Source organism: Lissotriton vulgaris, chromosome 4_1, assembly GCF_964263255.1.
Source record: "Lissotriton vulgaris chromosome 4_1, aLisVul1.2, whole genome shotgun sequence".
NCBI lineage: Eukaryota > Metazoa > Chordata > Amphibia > Caudata > Salamandridae > Lissotriton > Lissotriton vulgaris.
The window spans coordinates 293305375-293327909 of record NC_141691.1 but is presented as its reverse complement, the minus strand read 5'-3'; positions in this window follow the sequence as shown (position 1 = coordinate 293327909).

The window sequence follows — 22535 nt, the reverse complement described above, 5'->3', positions numbered from 1 at the left end:
TGCCTGCTGATTGGTGGCCGTCCCTGTTCAAACGCCATTTTCTGTCCAAACATTTACATTATTGTAGCTGAGGCCGCCTCATGAGCACTGGTGAAACTGCCAAGCACACGAGGAAAGTGTGAAAACCTGTGCCCGAGAGGTTTGGTGAATTGGACTATATATTTCTATTGCTTGTCAGTAGCCACTGACAAGTGCAGAGACATTGATGTAACTCCTGCTCCGACGGATTTCATCTAAATCAATGTCTTTAAAGAAAGGCAGGTAAGATAGGTGTAAATTGTGAGCGTATATTTATATACCTCTAATATACACAGACAATTTGCAAATATCTAACCCGCCTTTCTTCCAAGACATAGATTCATATGAAATCAGAGCAGGTGTTATGTCAATTTCTCTGCACTTGTGCACTTGCTGTGGCTATTGACAAGCACCAAAACATGTTTTCAAGGAAAGAGTAGGAAGGGTTCTGCACCATTTAGCTACAAGACAACATTAAGTTGTGAAGTAGTAGCATCTATTGTTTACACTGCTCAGAAGTAAAACTGTGATGTTAAACGCTATACTAAAGTAATGCATTACTTGTAGTGTGTAGAGGTAGCAGTAGTGTTAATAGTAGTGGTGGTGGTGGAAAGAGCACCAGTAGTAGTGGTACGGGACAGATATGTGGGATTTAATTATAGAGTGAACCCAAACATGCCATACATTTGCAGGGTCTGCCCTTTGCTGCCACGGAAATTGGCAAAGTAGGGAGGAATGGTAATTTTTTGCCTGCCGCCAAAACTTAAATTCTTCCTATTTTAGAACTAGACTACCACTTTTTGTAGACAAATGTGGTAAGACTTTTCAACTCGCGTTTTACTGCCGCTCTCCTTAACCCCCCTCTTCTAACGCATGTCAATGGGTATATTTATGATTCCTTCCAACTCTAGTTTATCAGCTCCTCTCAGATGCCAAACGGTGCTTTGCACGATACTTGTGGAGGATGCGTGCATTTATTTCACAAGTGTGCCTGGCTGTGGACACTTCTGTAAGCACAACGCCCATTCAGTAATTTAATGTCTGAGGACCTGTTTGCATGTAAGCAATCAGAAATCGCCCAGAAATTCCCCGAGGTAATGAAAAGTCCTGCTAACCTGCGCTCTGTTTTCTTGTGCTGATGCGCCCTGATTTCCAAAACACGGCGCCCCAGAGAGGCCGAGTTTGCATTTAAAGTTGAACTTGATTAGAATGACCCCACTCTGGCCATGCAGGCCTCGGGCTGCTGAATTCAATTGCAAAATGGGGGGTTCCAGTGCCTTAAAATGACAATAGCCGTTGCTGTCGGCCAAGCAGCCTCCGGCAGGGCAGGCCTTTAAAAAGGCCGTTTTGTGTGTTTTATCTTTGTTGGTTATGGAAGTGGATGTCTTTGTTTATGAGGGGAGGCTGGCATTGGAGGAGAAAAAGCAGGCCGTGGCCTCTCACTGTTGTCATTACAGCTCGAGAGAATTCAGAGGCCGTGTGTTTTCCTTTCAGTGAAAATCTCTCGCCTCGAAGTCTTCCCGCGAGCTTCCTGCACACTCCCCGAGCTGCATGTGGGAGTAACTCTTCGTGTCCAGGTTCTTTGCATTTCCGTAACTGTAGTTCAGAATTGACAATGGTATAAAGAGAACTTGGAAGAACGAGGACGCAAAGAAAATAAAAATAACCCCTGAACTGGATGAACTGCTCATGCATGGAACTGGGACGCAAGCCTGAGAGCTGTGCTAAAAAGAGCACCTGGCAGCCCCCAGGATCCAGAGGCCAAGTCTACACAAATACAAGGAGAGGGAAGAAGCAACGAGCACAGGTCCAAACGGAAAGGCCAGAGAGCGAAAAGGAGCATTCAGATGAGTTACTCAAAGTAGCTGCGGAAAATAGTTTTTATTTATTTCCAGAAGTGTGTGGTGGGGGGTTTAATGGTTCGAATGGAAGGAGTTGCAGAGTTTTGCGGCTGCTTCTGGAAAGGGCTGATTCGTAACTTGCTCAGTTCAGAAATTGCATCAATGCAGCCTTAAGAATGTTTTGCATCTGATTCCAGTAGAACCACTAAGTGCAGGAAGCTGATTGGGCAAGTAAGTAGGGCGTTGACGCTGGTTGGCGATGAAGGCCACTTTGAGCCCTGAGAGGGAATCCAATCCCTACAGTTCCTTGAGGATCTGGTTGATTGTTTTTAATCTCATGGAGAGGAGAGGATGGTCTCTGAGCGATGATGTGCTTTTTCATTGGTGTCTGTCATATAAAGGGATCTGAGTTAAACTCTATGGATTTCCCTTGGGTGAGAATATAATTCTAATGTGAGGTCGAACCTGACACGAAGGGGCAGATTTACAACAACTGGTGCATCCCTGCAAATCAGCAGGGCTGCGCCAGTTATTTTGCGTGACATTAGGAACCCCTTGTGCCACCATGGATGCGTCGCATTTACAATGCAGAGCACCGTGGTGAAAGGAGAGACAGATGAGTGACACATCTGTCAGCGTATAGGTGATGCGGTGCTGGGGTCGTGTCGCAAGAGCAACGTAGCTCCAGCACTGCTCAGGGGCATCCTAGACTTACGATGCTGCATCACTTCTACAAGCAGGCTATGGTTTTGACGGAGAATGGACGTAAAAGTGACTCAGTGAAATCTTGTAGATTTAACTGTGTCACTTTTATGGTGCTTCCTGCAATGGAACGCCCACCCTGCATACATTATACCTGACGCAGGTATTATCTGGCAGATATACAAGCCCCTTGCGCCACTTTTGTGTCACTTTAAACATGGGAAAAGTGACACAAAAGTGGCGCAAGGGGCTTGTAAATTGCCTCAATATATGCAGGGCTTTACGACGTGACGCATCTCACTTGATGCGTCACGTTGTAAATCTGTTGCATAGTGGCGCATTGTTTACGCCACTGCTGAGTCACAAAAGCTAAGCAACAGCGGTGTAAAAGTGTCGCAAGGGGCTTGTGAATCTGACCCTAAATTTCTCCCTTAACTGATGAAGAAGACCATTCATAGATTTCAGTCTGGTTGCAGTGCCAGTGAATGAATTAAAGATGTTTTGAGATGATCCTTCATTTCAGAGCTCAAGAGCAGTAGTTCCATGAGTATGTGTCATGCACAAAGAAAGGGGCAGATTTACGTTTCCTGGCGCATCCCTGCAAATCAGCAGGGATGCGCCAGAAAAGATGCGTGACGCAAGTTTACCCTTGCGCCACCAGAGATGCTCCGCATTTACAATGCGGCGCATCATGGAGCAAGGATAGACAGATGCGTGTCGCATCTGCCGGCGTAAGGTTGGAGCAGTGCTGGAGTTGTGTTGCAGGTTCAACGCAACTCCAGCACTGTTCCACCCTGGCCTATCCTCAACATGGTACGTCACGCCTTACGCCTGCTTCAAGCAGGCACAAGGTTTTGCCGCAGCGGCATCAGTAAAGTGACTGAGTGAAAACTTGTAGATTTCACTCAGGCACTTTTCGGAGGTATTCTTGCGACGCCACCCCCAACCCTGTCCCGGAACGCCCACATGTTCATGTGGCGCAGGGCTTTACAACGTGGCGCATCTCCCTAAATACGCCACGTTGTAAAGAGGGGGCAACGTGGTGCATGGTTTACACCGCCGCTGCTGCGTCACAGAAGTGATGCAACGGCGGCAGAAAATGTGGCGCACAGGGCTCGTAAATCTTCCCTAAAGTCTTTATATTTGGGCCTTGTAATAGGCTGACTTCAGAGGGGGTTGTTACCAGCAGGTGTCTTGGACAAATATGTCACTTCATATGTACGGATTCCTGCAGGCCTCGGTAATGCGGAATTTGCTTTTTTGTTGCATATGGAGGCATTGTGTTGTCTTCTTACTGGTAGCGCTTTTAGTGGCTGAAAACAAAATATTCACCAGCACAACAAAATATTACACAGCAGTGTGCACAAAGTTCTTATCACATACTACCACTTCTAGATTCAGTGTTACAACGCTGTCTGTTTATAATAAAAGCCAGAACCTGTGTGAGCTGCGTCCGTGCCTGTCTGAGCCCAGGTATGAGGGGGCCGCATCGGCTGTGCTCACATTTCCATGGAAGCTGCTGGAAGGTTTGACTTTGAGCGCTATGTGGTGAGTCGGGCAGACCCAGAGCGAGAACTCCGGCTGCAGTTGCATATATTCATAGGTATTTCTTGGACTGTAATTGCACTCATTAACGGGCATTACCTGAAATGCAGATAGTTTCTTGATGTCCGCATGCACATAACGCCCATCTGCATCGGAAGAAAGAGAAACTGGGGCTCGCCCGCACTTGGCGAGCTCAGCCTCCCGGGGCGCCTAATCTCCATTGCAAATGCCCTGGTACCAAAAGAGTGCCCCGCGCTGCTGGGGTCTCTTTGAATCCTAATTAGCCAACCCGGGGGTTGCACGATGGGTTCATGCATGGACGGCCTGGCACAAGGGGGCCCTTTCAGATATCCCACCCTTCTTCCCTGCACTGGGGGGAACCGCTGCTCCCTCACTAGAAAGCAGAAAGCCTCTGTATTTATAGACTTGAGATTTACATCACATTAAGGATTTGGGGTAAAGTTGATTAACAGACTATGTATTCTTTTACCACAAGAGCAAACACTGTCACCTGGAATAGTACACTTGTTAACACAAGTTCACTATTCAGCCAGAACCATTCGAATTCACAGCCTACTGGTTCTAACAGCATTTTCTTTTTACTTCTGAATGTTAGTTATCTTTGCCGCCCCTCCTGTGCTGCTGACAAACGAACACAAAAAATTAGAAAAAGTTGCAAAGGTGTCTCTAACTAAAATGTGTGTTTGTGGCTGAATCTCAGTGCTGGACAACGGCGATTCTTTATTTCAGTTTACAGAATGACCGGATTACCACAATGGACAGGGCAGACTGTTCCAAAGTTTGCACGAGCAAGTGACCAGCCCTCCATTGCATCCAAGTAGAAGATGGTACTGATAAAGGGTATTCACTGATTGATGATACAATTTCATAACAGATAAGAGTTATTTGCCAAAGAATATTATTTTTTCGGGAAAATGTGATATAGCTTGATTCACTCATAAGAAACAAATACGTTCAAAGACACAGTCACAGGTTTAATTAAACGTTTTTGGTTTAGTTCTGATTTCATTTCTAGAAATGCAAGTTCCGGTGTATAAACCCCACCAAGTCAGAGCCAGTTGTGTACGTACACAGCATTGAACATATGGCACCACACATTAGGGATAATATACAAATTTATAGCACAACCAGGCAACACTGTTTAGTGAGATATGGTGCTGCTGCTCTCTTGCCTAGCATTGGCGTGCTTTCAGGCTGCATTGTGCCATGTGCACACCCTTGCCCCACAGTGCAAAGTGTGTGTGACTCCTGGTACAGGTTATGTACTGGAAGGGTACACTTCCATTACAAAATGCAATGCTCTTTATAATTTTTCCCACATTCCTCGTGTGCGGTACATTGCAGCACACATGTAATATGTGAACCGTTAGGAGAAATTGGAACATTTCTGCTTGTTAGCCCCTGCCTGGATTATGTGTTATTTTTGTCACAAAGAACTGCCTACCATTGTTAGTACATAGGAATTTGCATAAAAAACCAATGGGTGGTATCATGGGAATGCCCATGTACCAACCATGGGATACCTGCTTGAAGCAAAGTAGCGTGAAGTGGCGCAAAGTATGATTTGCAGTACTTTTTGGCTACTTTTGTGCTAAAAAAATTTTTGCATTGGAAATTAAATAATTTATCAAAAACATTGGACCACTTTGTGTCACTTTTGGTGACTTTGTAACACAGCAAAGTGTTAATAAATCTACTCCTGTGTGTGCTGCACAATGTCACAACTCATCAGTCAGGCCACACCACTGAGCCATTTGAGATGGCTCAGAAAGTGCTTCTTAACAAGGCCTCCTTGAGACAGCAATTTATAATGCTTTCATAATGCGTATGAACCCTGAAAAGATGAGCGTTTTTTCTCAGTAGCTGATTGAGAATGTAAAACCTGTTGATGCATCCGAATATTTCTTTCTCTTTTTTTTTCAGCAATTGTCACTAATTATCATAATATTTAAGAAAGGTCATACGAATCACTGTTGTTTTCAGGAACTGTAATAGGCAACGAGCAGTAAGATAGAGATTTGATATACTTGCAGAACAACTGGGCATATGCCTTCAAAGGGGCTTAATGAAGCCATAATTCGTATCTGTATCAGTCAGGATTCCTCGAGTAGCTGAAACAGTGTCAGCATTAATATAAAACACAAGGGTGGGTGTATGAATAGAAGAATGAATACACAAACAAACTGAATATTTAATGCTCACACGATTGTCAATTTAGCTTTCACAACTGTGATGGATGGTTTTAATTCACAATATTCGTTTTTATCATTAAGCTGATCTCAGATTTAAGTAAGTATATGCCAGACAGTTCCATGGCTTTCCTCTGATAGGGACCTAAATCAAAAGACCACATTAGAGAGGTCAGAAATCTACACTTGAAGGTTTCCCTCTGCGTTTTGATTGGATTTCTGTCATTGCATTGATTCACGAAGGATCCCAGAAAGATTCTTCTTAAATTTACGTTTGCAGAATATTCTTTTGTCAAAACATTCTCAAATGTAAATCATGGGGAAATGAGCATTTGAACATTTCTTTTCTGTTTTCTTTAGAGGAATTTAGTTTCCCTGTGTACAATGAACTACTCTAACACCCGTATTAATCACGCACACGTTCCCACCAGAAAGTGGACCTTGCAACAGATGTTTTTGCATGTGCTTGCACTTTCAAAACTCCACTAATCCTAATTTTGTGAACTTTGCCCTACAAATTAGATTTTTTATTACACATGTCCTCTCAGGGGGAGAGTGAGTTAAATTTCTACAGTTCAGACATTCTTAGGCACAGATTTTAAGATCAGATAGATAGTTGCATAGTGTTAGACCTGGCACCATTGGCGTGGGTATACCCTGCATTTTTTGCCTTGCCCCCTGTGTTTTTGCTGTGTGTTGGACTCCATTTTGCTGGTCTAGATGCTTTGGTCAATTTTTCACTGCTGTTTAGTACCAAAGTGCAAATGCTCCCTTTTTAAATTGTTGTAATGCATTACTGATTCCATAATTGGCATATTTAATTTGCTAGTCAGACCCTAGTAAAGTGCACTGTGTGTGCCCAGGGTCTGTAAATTAAATGCTGCTAGTGTGCTGTAGCACTGATTGTGCCACCAACAGTAGCAGCCTGTAAAAGGTGACTCTGGCCTGCCATTGCAGAGCCTGTGTGCAGTCTAGTACTGCCATGACGAATTGGCAAGTGCACCCACTTCTCAGGCCCTAACCTTCCCTTTTCTTACATGCCAGTCACCCCTAAGGTAAGCCCAAGGTACCCCTGTGGGCAGGGTGCAGTGTATGGAAAAGGTAGGACATGCCCTGGCGTGTGTGGCATGTTCTGATAGTGAATTACTGCCAATGTCGTTTTTCACTATTGCAAGGCTACCTTATCCCATAAGACAGAATGGGGAGCTTGTGTATAACATCTTATAAACATAACTGGCCCTGGGAACAAAGGTAGGAAAGTAAAGTTTAGTATGCCTGAACTCAGAATGTTAAGATGCATCTTTTAGAGAGGGTGATTATTACATTCTGTGTTTGAAAATACCACTTTTAGAAAGTAGGTATTTTCTTGCCTAACCATCCAGTGTGTCTCTGCTAGGTTTGTGTATTGCATGTTTGACTTTTGGATGACAGGGGCTGGAGAGGGGCAGTGGCTCCAAAAGTCTGATGAGTCAGGGCTGGGCTGAATAGACCTAGGCTGAATTTAGAGTAGGGGGAGGTGATTTCCTTTCACTTGCATTGGCCTGGTCTGCCTTCAACAATGTAGTTACCACCTTCTGCCAGGAAGCTGCACCAGTGAAGACAGAACTGGTTTCGGCTGTGTACAGACACTCTCTGCCTATCAGAGAACAAAGGATTTTGGTGTATAAAAAGAGGGGCCCAGACACCAGACATTTAGATCACTTCTGAGAATCAAGAGGAACCTTTTCCAAGGAGAAGAGCTGAAGAGGCTGAGAAGGAATACTGCCCCTGTGCTGTTTGCTATCTGGGCTTGGCCTGCAGTGGCCACTTGCTGACACGGAAAGGAGAAAAGGACTTTGCTGTTTGCTTTGTCACCTGCTTGAGGAAAATATCTCAAAGGGCTCGAAATTGAGCTTGCCTCCTTGCTGTAATTTGGCAGCAATTAGGTTAAGCATTAGCAGAAGACATCCTGTATTTAGAGACAATCTTGTCCGTTTTGTGGAATCCATTTTGTATTTCTGTCAGCCATGTGCTCGCCATGTCCTCTGTCCTACCTTCCTGTTAACTGTCTTGAAATCTGCCTAGAGACGAGATATATTTAGCATCTTCCTCATTCGCACATGCTCAGTTGAACTTGCAGCTGTCTTTGCAACTGCCACTAGAATGTAACTGTCAGGATGTGCATGCCAAAAACAGCCACTGTTAGGTCCTCCCACTTATTGACTGTGCATGTTCTGTATGACCATAAATGTACCTAAAACCAGCATTTTGTACTTGTACCGCCTTCATTTGAGCCCCTGTGTGGGTATAAAAGGACCAAGCTCCTTCCATTCAGTGTGCTACTTCATACATTACCGAAGGGTGCTGTGTGAATGTAGTTCCACCTCATGAGGTTTAATAAACTCTGTGTTTTCTATTCCAGTTTCTGTTCCAACTTCTTCCTATTAGTCTGAGGGCTCTGTGCAGATAAGGGCAAATCCCTTGCACTGGTAGGCCTTGCTGAGGGTCACTACTACATCCCGTTCTGAAGTCTCAGGGTACAAAGACTTAATTTCTTCTGTCTCTCTGCAGTTTCCTTCTGTGGCAGCTGAACTGCTGTTTCAGCTGCCACAGAAGGAAATTACAACTCCAACACCGGCAAGCAACACAGTAAAGTTAACTGAAGCCATGGGGACCGCTTGTGAAGAGCACGGCGCGCTGTCCTAACTAGCACTGCCTGCTTACGCCTGCTGACGCTGTGCCGCATCAACTCCGAAGCTGCCACCGACGCGGCTGCCTGCACCGGAGCTGAGGATACCTCACGTGACATCCAAGACACACCGCCCCGACTCGCACCGCAGCCACAACTTCACCAAGGCCGGTGTCTCATCAACACAAAGCCGATGCTCGAAATGGGTGACTCCCAAACCCATTTACACGACACCATTTTAAGGCACCAACGCCTCGCCTCCACCGTGACATCACCTTCCTGACACAGTAAGTAACCAACGTCTCACCTCCCCTGCACAGCAGTGAGGAACCGAGGCTTCACCTCCCCAGGGGTCGTAAGAAACCGACGATGCCCAGCCCCAATGAAGCCTCACCTCCCCGACGCCATGCACCATCTTTGCTTTCATGGTTTCCAAGGTACTGTTCTTTGTGGGTCTGCTTGACTCCATGCCCAACACTGCGAACCTCACGGTCGGTGCCGTGCAATGGCTTTTCTATCAGTCACAAAGCCATAATAACTCCAGGTGAAGTTATTTGCTGCTACAAACTTTAATTGAGTGAATAACCTATTTTTGAGGATATCTTGATAACAGTATTGTGGATTTTTGTGGTTTCGTCTTGTTTTGGTTTAGGTAAATATTACGTATCTTTCTAAACTGGTGTGGTTTCACTTTGTAGTGTTTTCAGTGTATTACTGTATGTGTTCACAAATGCTTTAAACACTGCCTCTGAGATGAGCCTGTCTGCTTGTGCCAAGCTACCAAAGGGGTGAGCAGGGGTTATTTTAGAAGTATATCCCCATTCCCTGACTAGAAGCAAGGGCCCCTATTTGGACAAAGGTACCAACCTCTGCCAACTAGAGACCCCCATTTCTAACGTATAGCAACAACCCATCCCAAATTAAGAAGTCCAATTTCTGCTGCTAATTTAGGCTTTCTGGATTGACCTGAAGTTTTCCCAAAAGAGCACCCCGATAGAGGTGAGGTAGCATTTGGAGCTGGCATGAGAAGGATGACGTTTGGCCCAAGAGCAATGTCCAGGGGTGCCAATTTCAAATGGTAGCAGCTTGTAACCTGGGAGAGGGGGGGTTGTCGTTGGCCAGAGTCTGTTGAGGGGTTGCCTAGTGCTCTCATTTAGGTGCATGAAGGTGAGGAATTGACCTGATTGCATTCCCGTGACCTGCAGCTACTCCCTGGCACCCTGGTCGGCTAACAATAGGTGCAGTGTCGACCATACGACACTGTGCCCTTGTGGCACTCCTTGGGAGACGCTGTCTCTGCTGTTGTATCTGATTGTAGTCTGTTTATGATTAAATTAAATCATGTATTCGATAACCTTTCGTTGTTGATCTGAATGATAGTATGTTTATTGCGCAAGTTCATGCAGATCAGTTCATTATGTCATTCATAATATATCTTCAGAACTGCAATCTTCAAAAAGTAAATATCGCCTCTTCATTTGAAAAATACTCAAATTGCGATTGGTACATCCCTATGCATTTCGGGACTTGTGCCCTTCATCAGGGGATATATGTACGATCTGAAAATGCAAAGGTATATAATGTAGTACACTATTCAGGTGTGGAAGTTCAGTGTGCATGCTTGGAAATGAAAAAGGAGTAGGTTGTGCGTAAACGACCTGAGTAGGTGATTACTGCGGGGTAACAACGTGCGTGCTTCCTACTAAAAAAATAATAATGTGCGTACTTCTTACTAAAAAAATAATAACCAGTGAGCCGGGTCTAAAGTGCCTGGAGGTGAAAGAACCATATGCGTCAAAGTGCCTGAATCCCGTGAGGTTGGTTAATGAAACGCTGTAGAAGGCTCATGACGAGCGTGAAGTGAATGACGAAGACGTCAAAAAAAGCGGTCCGCGTCAGTGAGATACCAAGACGCTCCGTAAATGGGATGATAGTCGGTTAAGTAAAATTCGGCGTGATTTAGTTCTACCAGTACAGCTGAACGATAAGTGAATGAGAAAAGTGACTGTCTTACCGCAAGGTTCATAACTGGTTGGTAACTCCGACAGTCTGCTTTGGGCTCGAAGCCCAATTGTGCTGTGAGGTGCGCATGCGTTAGTGTTGGGATTATTTTACGTGATCATTGGAACCCGAGAAAGGACTAACGTGTCTGGCGGCCATGTTGTAACGGTAAACAGTAAGGTGGTCAATGGGCTCTGAAGCAAACGGGTAGAAAAAAGGGGTTTATTGCTAGGGTAAATTACGAATAAAGTCGGGGTAAACGAGTGGTCATGAGAGGCACACGAAAAGAGATGGGAAAAAAACGATTCCAAGGGCCTCAACGGGAGACCCCAAAAAAAGTGATCAATAAAGTTGGAAAAAAAGTTGGAAAAAAAAGTTGGAAAAAAAAACAGTGCAGTCATAGTGTCAGCTGTGAGTGAAAAAAAGGGGGTGGGGGAGTCTAGAGAAGACTCCAGGGGCCCCGGTAGGAACCCCATGTGTTGTTATCAATAAAGTTGATGCAGAAAACCTATGTGGGCTGAATGTCCTCAGTTTGTGACGAAAATACATATTATGAACACTAGAGGTACAAGCCATGCACATTCATAAAACTAAACGGACCTATAGATGAGGTCATGGAAAAAATAAAATAAAGTACTGGCATGTTCAAAGAAAACAACTATATTCCATTCTGTCGTTAAGACCCTTTTTGCTGGCAAGCATCCAGTTTTTTTATCCAAATAATTTCACGTTGGAGTAGTCTCTTTTTACTGTCAATACCCTGTCTGAGCGGGACAACCTCCGAGAACAGGAATCTCAATTGGCTGATGTTATGATTATTGGAAATGAAGTGTGCAGCAAGGGGTGATTTCGTCACCCTATTTCTGATAGTGCTCTTATGTTCGGTGAGACGGACCTTCATTTTCCTTTCCGTTTTTCCCACATATGGTAAACCACACGGGCATTTCAGTAGGTAGACCAGATTTTTGGAATCACATGTGGCATTGGTGAACAGTTTGATAGTCTTCCCTGATGTGGGATGAATAAATACATTTCCTTGGATGACATTGTGACAGTGGCTACAATTCAAGCATGGTTTGGTTCCAGTGTATCTCAGTCCAGATGCTGTCGGTGTAGCTTCCAGTAGATCGTTGATATTTTTAGAATGCTGTTAAGCGAAAAGTGGCTTGTGGTCAAAAATTCAGTTGAAGTCCGGTTCATATTGGATCATTTGCCAATTTTTTTAACTTATCGATCTGATTTGTGAACTCCTAGTCGAGAATTTTGATACAAAGACAGATCTGTAGGTGGGCTTTGTCTGGTGTGGATAGATAGAAGATCTTTACGATTAGTGTCATCTGCCCGTATCTTAGCAGAATGTAGAACCAGATGGGAGTATTTCCTGTCTTTGAATTTATCCAACATTCTTTGTTCATTATCAGAGTATGATTTTGGTTCTGAACAAATTCATTTGATCCTGAGTAATTGCGAATATTGTAAATGCTTTTTTAAAGGAAGATGATGGCAACTGCGGCTACCCACAATCCCTTTATTTTGCTCTACACACCCAAAACCTTGTATAGAGCACAGATGATGTCTGTTTCTTTATGCCATTTATGTTCAGTGGTTGGACTCATTTCTGGTAAAAGGCAGGGAAACATCACCCCACCAGGCAGCAAAGTGAAAGCAATCCTTAAAGTTGGTTGTTTTACCCCAAGCATGGGCTGGGGAGTTCTAATGGTACAATGGGGCTGGGGGAGGTAGGCTTACGCAGCTGGTCATAGCCCTTTGTGGTTCTTCCACATTTAATTCCCCAGTGAACAGGGAGCAGGACAATTGCACTAAGGGATCCGGTAGCTTTCCATGACCCAGTACCCTCTCTCATAGAGTGTCAGGGTGTCCTTAAAGAGATGCCTCTGACATTATTTAGGACAGCTTTTGAAGTGTCAATGCTTCCTTTTTTCGCAACACAGCATTTAACTGGAAGAATTAATCTGCCACCTGCACCTGCATAAAGTAAGGGGCCCTGTTTTAGGTGATGTAGGAGAAGCCAGCTGGGTCACCAATCATGACTTTATTTTGTGACTTGGGAGGGTTGTTAGGAATGTGATGTCTATAATTTTTATGTTTTTGCAATTTTCTGAGTTGTGATTGCTCTAATTATGTAAACCTAATATATATGCTTATTGCAATTTATAATCTGGATGTGTTAATATGTTTTATCCTTGTTATGTGATAAATAAATACTGACCAACAGTTTTTCTCAAAACCAAATTCAGTCTGTTCTCATTTTGGTTATTCTGTTGTACTTGCACTTGGGGCCTTTACCCAGCTCACTACGTCCCCTTGTCAATGTATTTGCAAGCAATTTACGAAGTTACAAGTGTTGAGCACTTTGTAGATATGTGTGTGAAACCCCATAAGCGGATATATGATGTTACAACGCGGACTTTTACAACGCATACCGTTACAACGCGGATTTTACAACGCGGATACTGTAACAACGCATGTATTTACAACGCATTTTTTTACAACGCAGGTACCTTTACAACGCAGACCATTACAACGTAAGTATTGGTAAGTATATATTAATATTAACATTATAATGGTAAATTAATTATTAGAAATATAATATAATGTAATTTTATTAAATTTAAATACAATTAATTAATGTAATTTTAAATTAATATTACTTTATTTTTACCCTGTACCCCTGCACCCCAGAAACTCAAAACTGACCCTGAACCCCAAAAATAAATTAAACTGATTTAATGTAATTTAATACCAATTAATTATTTTAATTTAAAATACATTTTACTTTATTTTTACCCTGTACCCCAATACCTGAAAACTGACCCTGAACCCTAAAAATACCCCTTTACCCAAAAACTGAAAACTGACCCTGAACTCTAAAAATACCCCTTTACCCAAAAACTGAAAACTGACCCTGAACCCTAAAAATACCCCTTTACCCAAAAACTGAAAACTGACCCTGAACCCTAAAAATACCCCTTTACCCAAAAACTGAAAACTGACCCTGAACCCTAAAAATACCCCTTTACCCAAAAACTGAAAACTGACCCTGAACCCTAAAAATACCCCTTTACCCAAAAACTGAAAACTGACCCTGAACCCTAAAAATACCCCTTTACCCTAAAACCCAAAACTGTCCCTAAACCCTAAAAATACCCCTTTCCCCAAAAACCCAAAACTGTCCCTAAACCCTAAAAATACCCCTTTACCCCAAACATATAACATTTAAAATATAACCATATACTTACCAATACTTACGTTGTACCTGCGTTGTAAAAAAAATGCGTTGTAAAAACATGAGTTGTAACAGTATCTGCGTTGTAATGGATGCGTTGTAACAGTAGTGCGTTGTAAAAAATGCGTTGTAACAGGTGCACACCCCCATAAGCTAATAAAAATTCCTGAATGGACACAAGGGATAACACAAAGTTGAATTCCTCCTGCAGTCACGTAATCACCCACCCTACACGATTTCAGTGAAAGAACCCTCCAGCAATGTGCATTTGAATTTCATACATATCGATACTCAAAACAACACACAAGGGTTTTGTCTTAACCACAGGGCTCTGACCCAACTCTGGACCATGAGCCCAATTGTCATTTTCAATTCTATTACCTGCAATTCATATTATAGTAAGCCCAAGGGATCAACTTAGCTTCCATCCCTAGAGATTAATTTTAGCAAACAACAATATACATCAATTTCCACATCATCACATGGACCCTTTCCCACACCACCGCTCAAAGGTTGTTTCATCTCACACCACACCACTTCACCGTAACCAAAATGATCATCCACACCTCCCCTGGCTCTATTTACTCTGCACCTCAGAGCTTAATTTCACCCTCCTGCTAGGGGATCCATTCAAACCCTAGCACCAGACTGACCTTAAGCCCCAGGCTCTAGGGCTCCATTATACACAAAGTCCCTGAATGGCAACATTGTGCCCACCTTCAACATTCCACTAGTACTAACAGCCCCAGGGATCTTGTTCCATAGCACATCTCCTCCCACAGCTCCAGGATTTCTTCTCTAGTCAGTGGTCTCAGTCCCACCACCACAAATAAAGAGCTCTATTTCAACAAAAGCCCTATGCTACACTTTCTCGAGGCATAAATTCAATTTCACATTAGAGCCCATAGGCACTATATCAGTGTAAGACCCAGACCTCCATTATACTCTAAGATCTTGCACAGTGTTGCAAAAAATAAAAATCATGATCCTCTGTCCCCCTGCAACAACAAAAAGCTACAGGCTGCTGATGTAGCTGTGGTTTGAAATGATATACCATACTGAAATCTGGAATGTGACTTTGTGACGCATGGGCCAAGATGTACAAAGCTTCCCATCTGCATTTCTTAAATAGCACTTCCGTAGGAAGCGTTATTTATAAAATGCAAAAAGGTGTGTACTAAAGCGACTCGTACAAAGTACGAATCACTATCAGAGAAATGCAGATAGGAAATGCCATTTCATTCTGGCCTATGGGCAAAATTGGAAATGGTTTGCACTTCCTAAATTGCGATTTTCTAATAGGAAATCACAATTTAAAAAATGAAAAGCCAATGGTGCCTCTGGGCTTAAGGCCCACCTAGACGCACCCCTAATTTGTTAGTGCACATGTAAATGCACATGGGGCATATGTGAGCTTCATGTCACATAAATGTGTTTATTTTTACATGTATTTTTTAATTTTGCACATGGTTACCGTTGACTTCAAGTCAATGGTAATAGGATTGCCTAAATGCCTGTTTCACATTTAGGAAATGCTGTATTCATATACTTTAGGAATTGCAAGTAGCGAATTCCTATTTGTGAATCCTAAACAACGGCCACCATTTGCGAATTCTACCAGGTAGAAATTGCAAATTATAACAGATTTTTGTCTTTTGTACATCTGAAAAGGCTTTTTAACATTTCTTAGCCATTTCGCTGCTGGGCCTTTCCCCCGTGCTAAGCCTCTTTTTGGCTATTTGGGGTAGTTTGCGCTTAGGGCCCTGTAACATTTGGTCCACATAAGGGTATCCAAGTCAAATTTGCATCCTTTTCTTCCAACATCATGGGGATTTTAAAAGTATACAGGGTTTGTGGATTACCCCGGAGGGGACCCAGAAATTATCCAAAATACAGCTAAATGGTTTTTTTTGAACAATGGAGAAAAAGTGCTGGAAAATAAAGTGTCTGTTTTTTTCCCTGCAAATGGTATGAACAAAGGGTTTGTGGTGCTGAAATTACCATCTTCCCAGCTTTTAGGGGCAGGCAGACTTTTGTCTAAAAACCAACATTTTTAACTCAGTTTTGCCATTTACTGAGACATAGCCTATTTTTCGCTACTTTTTGATCTTACAACCTCCTTCCAGTTAGTGGTAGAAATGGGTATGAAAGCAATAATGGATCCAGGAAAACTATACATTTCTCAAAAGTAGACAACGTTCTGAATTCATGAAGGGGTCATTTGTGTAGACCCTTCAAGGTTTTCTTATAGAAACTAACAGTTAAAATTAAGAAAAATTGAAAATGACTTGAAAATAACAGACATTTGTGCCAACGTTTTCACCTGTAACTACTTCTAAATATGTCAGATGTTTGAAAGCAATATACAGTTACATCTGCTGGACCGTTTTAGTTGCGGGCTATATAGGAATTGTAGGTTCACCAAGAACCCGAGGAACCCAGAGCCAATAGCTGAGCAGCATCTTGCAATGGTTTTTCATTGTGGACCGGGTATATAGCAATTAATTTTGAAAAATATAAAGAGTGAAAACTAGGTATTAAAGACACCTTTGCATTTCTGAAATGGGAACAAAGTATAGAGTTTAGAAACTGTAGCTATTTGCAGATCACCAAAATTGTGGGACACATTCTAGCACGTGAATTTTAGTAAATAATTCAAAGTGACTTCTTTTTTACACATTGTCTCACATAAAGGAAAGGGAGAAATGCATCCAAAGTCATAAGGTAATAACAGATGCTCTACAATTCTGTGTTACCCTAAGCCTCCTGATAATAATGGTACCTCACTTCTGTGGGTAGGTCTAGTGCCTGCGACAGGAAACAGCCCAAAACTCAACATGGACACACTACATTTTTACAGTGAAAACAGATCCTTTTTTCCAAAGTGTCTAGCTGTGGATTTTGAACCCTAGCTCAGCCGGCACCTAGGAAAACCTAGCAAACCTATACATTTTTGGAAACTAGACACCCAGAGGAATCCAGGATGCAAGATGATGCTTGAGTGGCTCTCACCAGATTCTGTTACCCAGAATGCCTTGCAAACCTCAAACTTTGGTAAAAAAAACATTTTCCTCACATTTCAGTGGTGGAATGTTCTGGAATCTGCGTGAATCCACAAAATTCCACACACTCCGCGTTCCCCAAAGTCTTACGATAAAAATGGTACCTCACTTGTTTGGGTACGCCTAGTGCCCAAGACAGGAAACTGCTGAAAATACAACATGGACAAACCACTTTTTACAGTGAAAACTGACCCTTTTTTGCAGAGTGCCTAGCTGTAAATTTTGAACCCTAGCTCTGTCGGCACTTAGGGAAACCTAGCAAACTTATACATTTTTGAAAACTGGACACCCAGGGAAATCCATGAGGGGGTGACTTGTCTGGCTCTCACCGGGTTCTGTTATCCAAAATCCCTTGTAAACCTCAAATGTTGTAAAAAAAAACAACATTTTCTCACATTTCTGTGATGGAAAGTTCTAGAATATGCATAGATGCACAAAAATCCACCCACCCGCATTTCCCAAAGTCTTCCGATAAATCTGGTACCTCACTTGTGTGGGTAGGCCTAGTGCCTGAGACCGGAAACTGCCAAAAATGCAACGTGGACAAACCACAGTTTTACAGTGAAAACTGACCCTTTTTTTTACAAAGTGCCTAGCTTTGAATTTTGAACCCTAGCTCTGCTGGCACTTATGGAAACCTAGCAAACCTAGACATCTTTGAGAACTATACACCCAGTGGAATCCAGGAGGGGGTGACCTGGCTGGCTTTCACCAGGTACTGTTATCCAGAATCCCATGCAAACCTCAAACTATGTACAACAAAACACATTTCCCCCACATTTCTGTGATGGAAAGTTGTGGAATCTGCGTGGGTCCACAAATTTTCCTCCACGTCAGATTCTCCAAAGTCTCCCGATAAAAATGGTGCCTCACATGTGTGAATGGGCCAAGTACCTGCAACAGGCAAGGAACCAAAATGTATTGTGGAGACCTCAAAATAACCTATTGCAAAACAACCTGTTTTTGCATGGGGGGGCACCTGGGGTTTTGGGGCTGGCTAGGTGGCCATCTAGGAAAACCTACCAAACTCACACATTTCCGAAAACTAGAGACCCGGGGGAGTCCAGGGAGGTATGGCTATGGAGTAAAATGATACCTCACTTGTGTAGGTTGTGCAAGGGGCTGTGACTGGGAAGGGCCAAAAACATAGGCATTAAGGGTATAGCACAGAGAATTCTAAGCGCTACATTTGAAAAAAATATGGTTTTAGCCAATTCTGCATTGGACACCCACACAAGTGAGGTATCATTTTATTCGGGAGACTAACGGGAACACTGTGTGGTAGGATATTTGTGCCGGCATGGTGACCCCATGCAAAAATATGTGGAAAATGTGATGTTTTCAGCTAAATTTGAGATTTGCAGGGGATTATGGGTAGGAAAACATTGGGGGATCCACGCAAGCCATACCTCCCTGGACTCCCCCGGGTGTCTAGCTTTCAGAAATGTATGGGTTTGATAGGTTTCCCTAGAGGGCCGCTGATCCCGGTAAAGAACCGGGCCTTATGGGCCTGGCGGCGCAGGGTACACCTTAAATCTCCGAGTTCACCTGCCTTGTCGGACAGAGACACGAGACACTGTGTTAGGCATAGAAAACCAGGTTTATTAGCTGCAGCTAAGCACAGTTGTCCCAGAAGTACAGAGTAGGTTCTCAGGAGACTGCCACTTTATTCCGTGGCACACAATCTTTTTATAGCATACATATTTACAACGTACACTCCCAATACATACAAGACTAACCAATAGGAAAAGTTGGAAAACAAGCTATCAAGTGTCCCAAATACGCCCTTCTTTCAGACCCTGTGTGTTACCCCTCCCCACAAGTTAATCAGTGCTAGTGCCTACAATCCAATTTGCAGGTGGCAAGACGTATTTGTGTGCCTCAAAGGATAGTTTTGTAACAAGAGAATACAAGGAGAGAATAGCGAAGGCCAGTTGGATAAGATAAAATAAGGAAAGAATAGTTGAAGCCAAACAATCAGTCGAGACATGGATCAATCAACCTACACATGGATTAGTGTACTCGGCCAGACCCTGACATCAGTTACGTAAACAAGGGCAGGGGGGTTACTTCATAACAGAAGAGACACGTAGCAGCTGGAAAAGGCAAAAACACTCCGTTCGCTGTGCTGCCTAAGTAAGGGTAACACAAAATGGCGACGGGACACAAAATGGTGGCCAAATACGGGACGAAGTCGAAAACCGAAGAACCTCACCAGCACCAAAATCCCAGGTGCCCCCTTGCAAAACCAGGTAATTTTACAATAGGTAATTCGGATGTCTCCTCAATATGGTTTGGGCCCTTGCCTGTTGCGGGTACATGACCCACCCATGCGAGTAATGTACCATTTTTATCGGGAGACCTGGGGTAATGCTCAGTGGTAGTAAATTTGTGTCAACCCGGTGATTCTCCAACTTTCCTACAAAGATATTAGAGAAAATTGTGATTTTTTCAGCTAAATTTGAGGTTTGCAGGGGATTATGGGAAGGAAAACATTGGGGGATCCACATAAACCATACCTTCCTGGAATCCCCAGGGTGTCTCTTTTTCATAAATGTGTAGGTTTGGTAGGTTTCCCTAGATAGCCGCTGAGCCGGTGGCCAAAAAATACAGGTAAACCCCCCTGCAAAACCAGGTTGTTTTGTAATTGGAAATTTTGATGTCTCCACAATACGTTTTGGACCCTTTCCTGTAGCGGGTACTTGGCCTACCCACACGAGTGATGTACCATTTTAATCGGAAGACCTTGGGAACGCTGGGTGGTAGGAAGTTTGTGGCGGCCCTGTGATCCTACAACTTTCCCACACAGAAACATTTGATTTTTCTTTGCTAAATATAAGGTTTGTAGGGAATTCTGATTAGTAATATGTACGGAGATTCACACAAGCCACACCTCCCTGTACTCCCCTGGGTATCTAGTTTTCAGAAATATTGGGGTTTGGTAGGTTGCCCTAGATGGCCGCTGAGCCCGGGCCCAAAAACGCTGGTGAACCCCTTGAAAAACCAGGTTGTTTTGTGATAGATAGGTAGGCACCTGTATTTCTGGTCCCGGTTTTGCAGACATCTAGGGGAAACTAAAGAACCCAGACAAAAAAAAGTAGACACCTGTGGGAGTCCAGGTCGGTGTGGTGTGCATTGATCTCCCAATATTTCCCTACACAGAAACCCCGGCAAACCTCAAATTCAGCTGAAAAAATAAATTTTTTTCTCAAATTTCTGTGTGGGAAAGTTCTAGGATGACTGGGCTGACACAAATTTCCTACCACCCAGCGTTCCCCCAGGTCTTTTAATAAAAATGGTACTTCACTTCTGTGGGTGGGCCAATCAGATGCCACAGGCAAGGGCCTAAAACATATTGTGTAGACATCAAAATTGTCTATCAGCAAACAACCTGGTTTTGCAAGGGGAGCACATGCTTTTTTGGTCCTGGGCTCGTGGCTATCTAGGGCAACCTACCAAACCCAGACATTTCTGAAAATTACAGACAATTGGGAGTTGAGGGAGGTATGGCTTGCATGAATCCCCAAATGTTTTCCTACCCAGAGTCCCGTGCAGACCTTAAATTTAGCTGAAAAAAATCACATTTTCTCAAATTTCTGTTTGGTAAAGTTGTTGGATCACCGGGCTGACACAAATTTCCTACCAACCAGTGTTCCCCCAGGTCTCCTCATAAAATATGGTACCTCACTCATGTGGGTAGGGTAAGTGCCTGCGACAGGCAAGGGCTCAAAACATACTGTGGAGATATCAAAATGACCTATCACAAAACGATCCGGTTTTGCAAGGGAGGCACCTGGGGCCTCATTTATGAGAAATGACGCATCGCTGCGTGAAAGCAGTGATGCGTCACTTCTTAGTGCGCACTCCTTGCGACACCAATGATGCGTCATATTTAATGTATGACGCATCATGTCGCAAGGAGTTACAGATACGTCAGTATTTCTGACGCATCTGTAAGCGCAAAAGTGACGCATTGCTGGAGTGTGTCACAAAAGTGACGCAACTCCAGCAATGCGCCCTTTCACATGGGGAAAGCCCCATATGAAAGGGCTTGCGTCAGTCTTACGCCTGCTGTGAGGCAGGCGCAAGATTTTGACGCAACAGCATCCTAAAAGTGACGCAGTGAAATCTCATAGATTTCACTCCGTCACTATTACGAGGCTTTTTGCAGGGGAACGCCCCCTCTGCATACATTATACCTGACGCAGGTATAATGTGGCGCAGGGGTTTAAAAAGTGACACATCTACCTAGATGCGTCACTTTTTAAATATGGCACAACAAGGCGCATTTTGTACGCTGCTGGTGCGTCACAAAAAGTGACGCACCGGCGGCGCAAAACTGACGCAAGGCCTCATAAATAAGGGACCTGGGTTTTTGGCCCCGGGCTCGGCGGCCATCTAGGGAAATCTACCAAACCCACACATTTCTGAAAATTAAACACCACGGGGAGTCCAGTGAGGTATGACTTGCGTGGATCCCCAAACGTTTTCCTACCCAGAATCCCCGCAAACCTCAAATTTAGCTAAACAAATCGTTTTTTCCACACATGTTTGTGTGGGATCACCGTGCCGACACAAATGTCCTACCACCCAGCGTTCCCCTTAGTCCTGCGAATAAAATGATACCTCACTTGTCCATTGCAGAATCAGCTAAAAAATGTAGCGCTTAGAATTTGCTGTGCTATACTCTTAATCCCTATATTTTTGGCCCTTCCCAGTCACAGACCCTTGGCCCAATCCTTTGCAAACTTTGAGGTTTTCAGTGATTCTATGTAATAGAACCTGGTGACAGCCACACAAGCCACCCCTCCTGGATTCCCCTGGGTGTGTAGTTTTAGAAAATGTCTAGGTTTGCTAGGTTTTTCCTAGGTGCCGGCACAGCTAGGGCTCAAAATCCACAGCTAGGCACTTTCTAAAACAAGCATTTGCAATGCAATCGGTCTCGCCTTTGGGACCTTATATGTATTTAGCTAATCAGCACATTAGCCTGGGTGCTGAAACATCTACTGTTCTTTAACATGAAGGGAAAGTAAGCACCAAACTGTGTGACACACCAGGTATGGGAACACACTGAGAGAAATATTGCCTTTCAGCAGAAAATGGTATAGTCCAAAGCTCTGTTTCCAATATAAAAGCAGGGCTTCCAGTGGTCATATCACTGAAAATACAAGCTTTGAAAAAAATATTATTGTCTACGGGTGCTCGTGGAAGACAATATCTTTGAACTGGAATCTAGAGAAT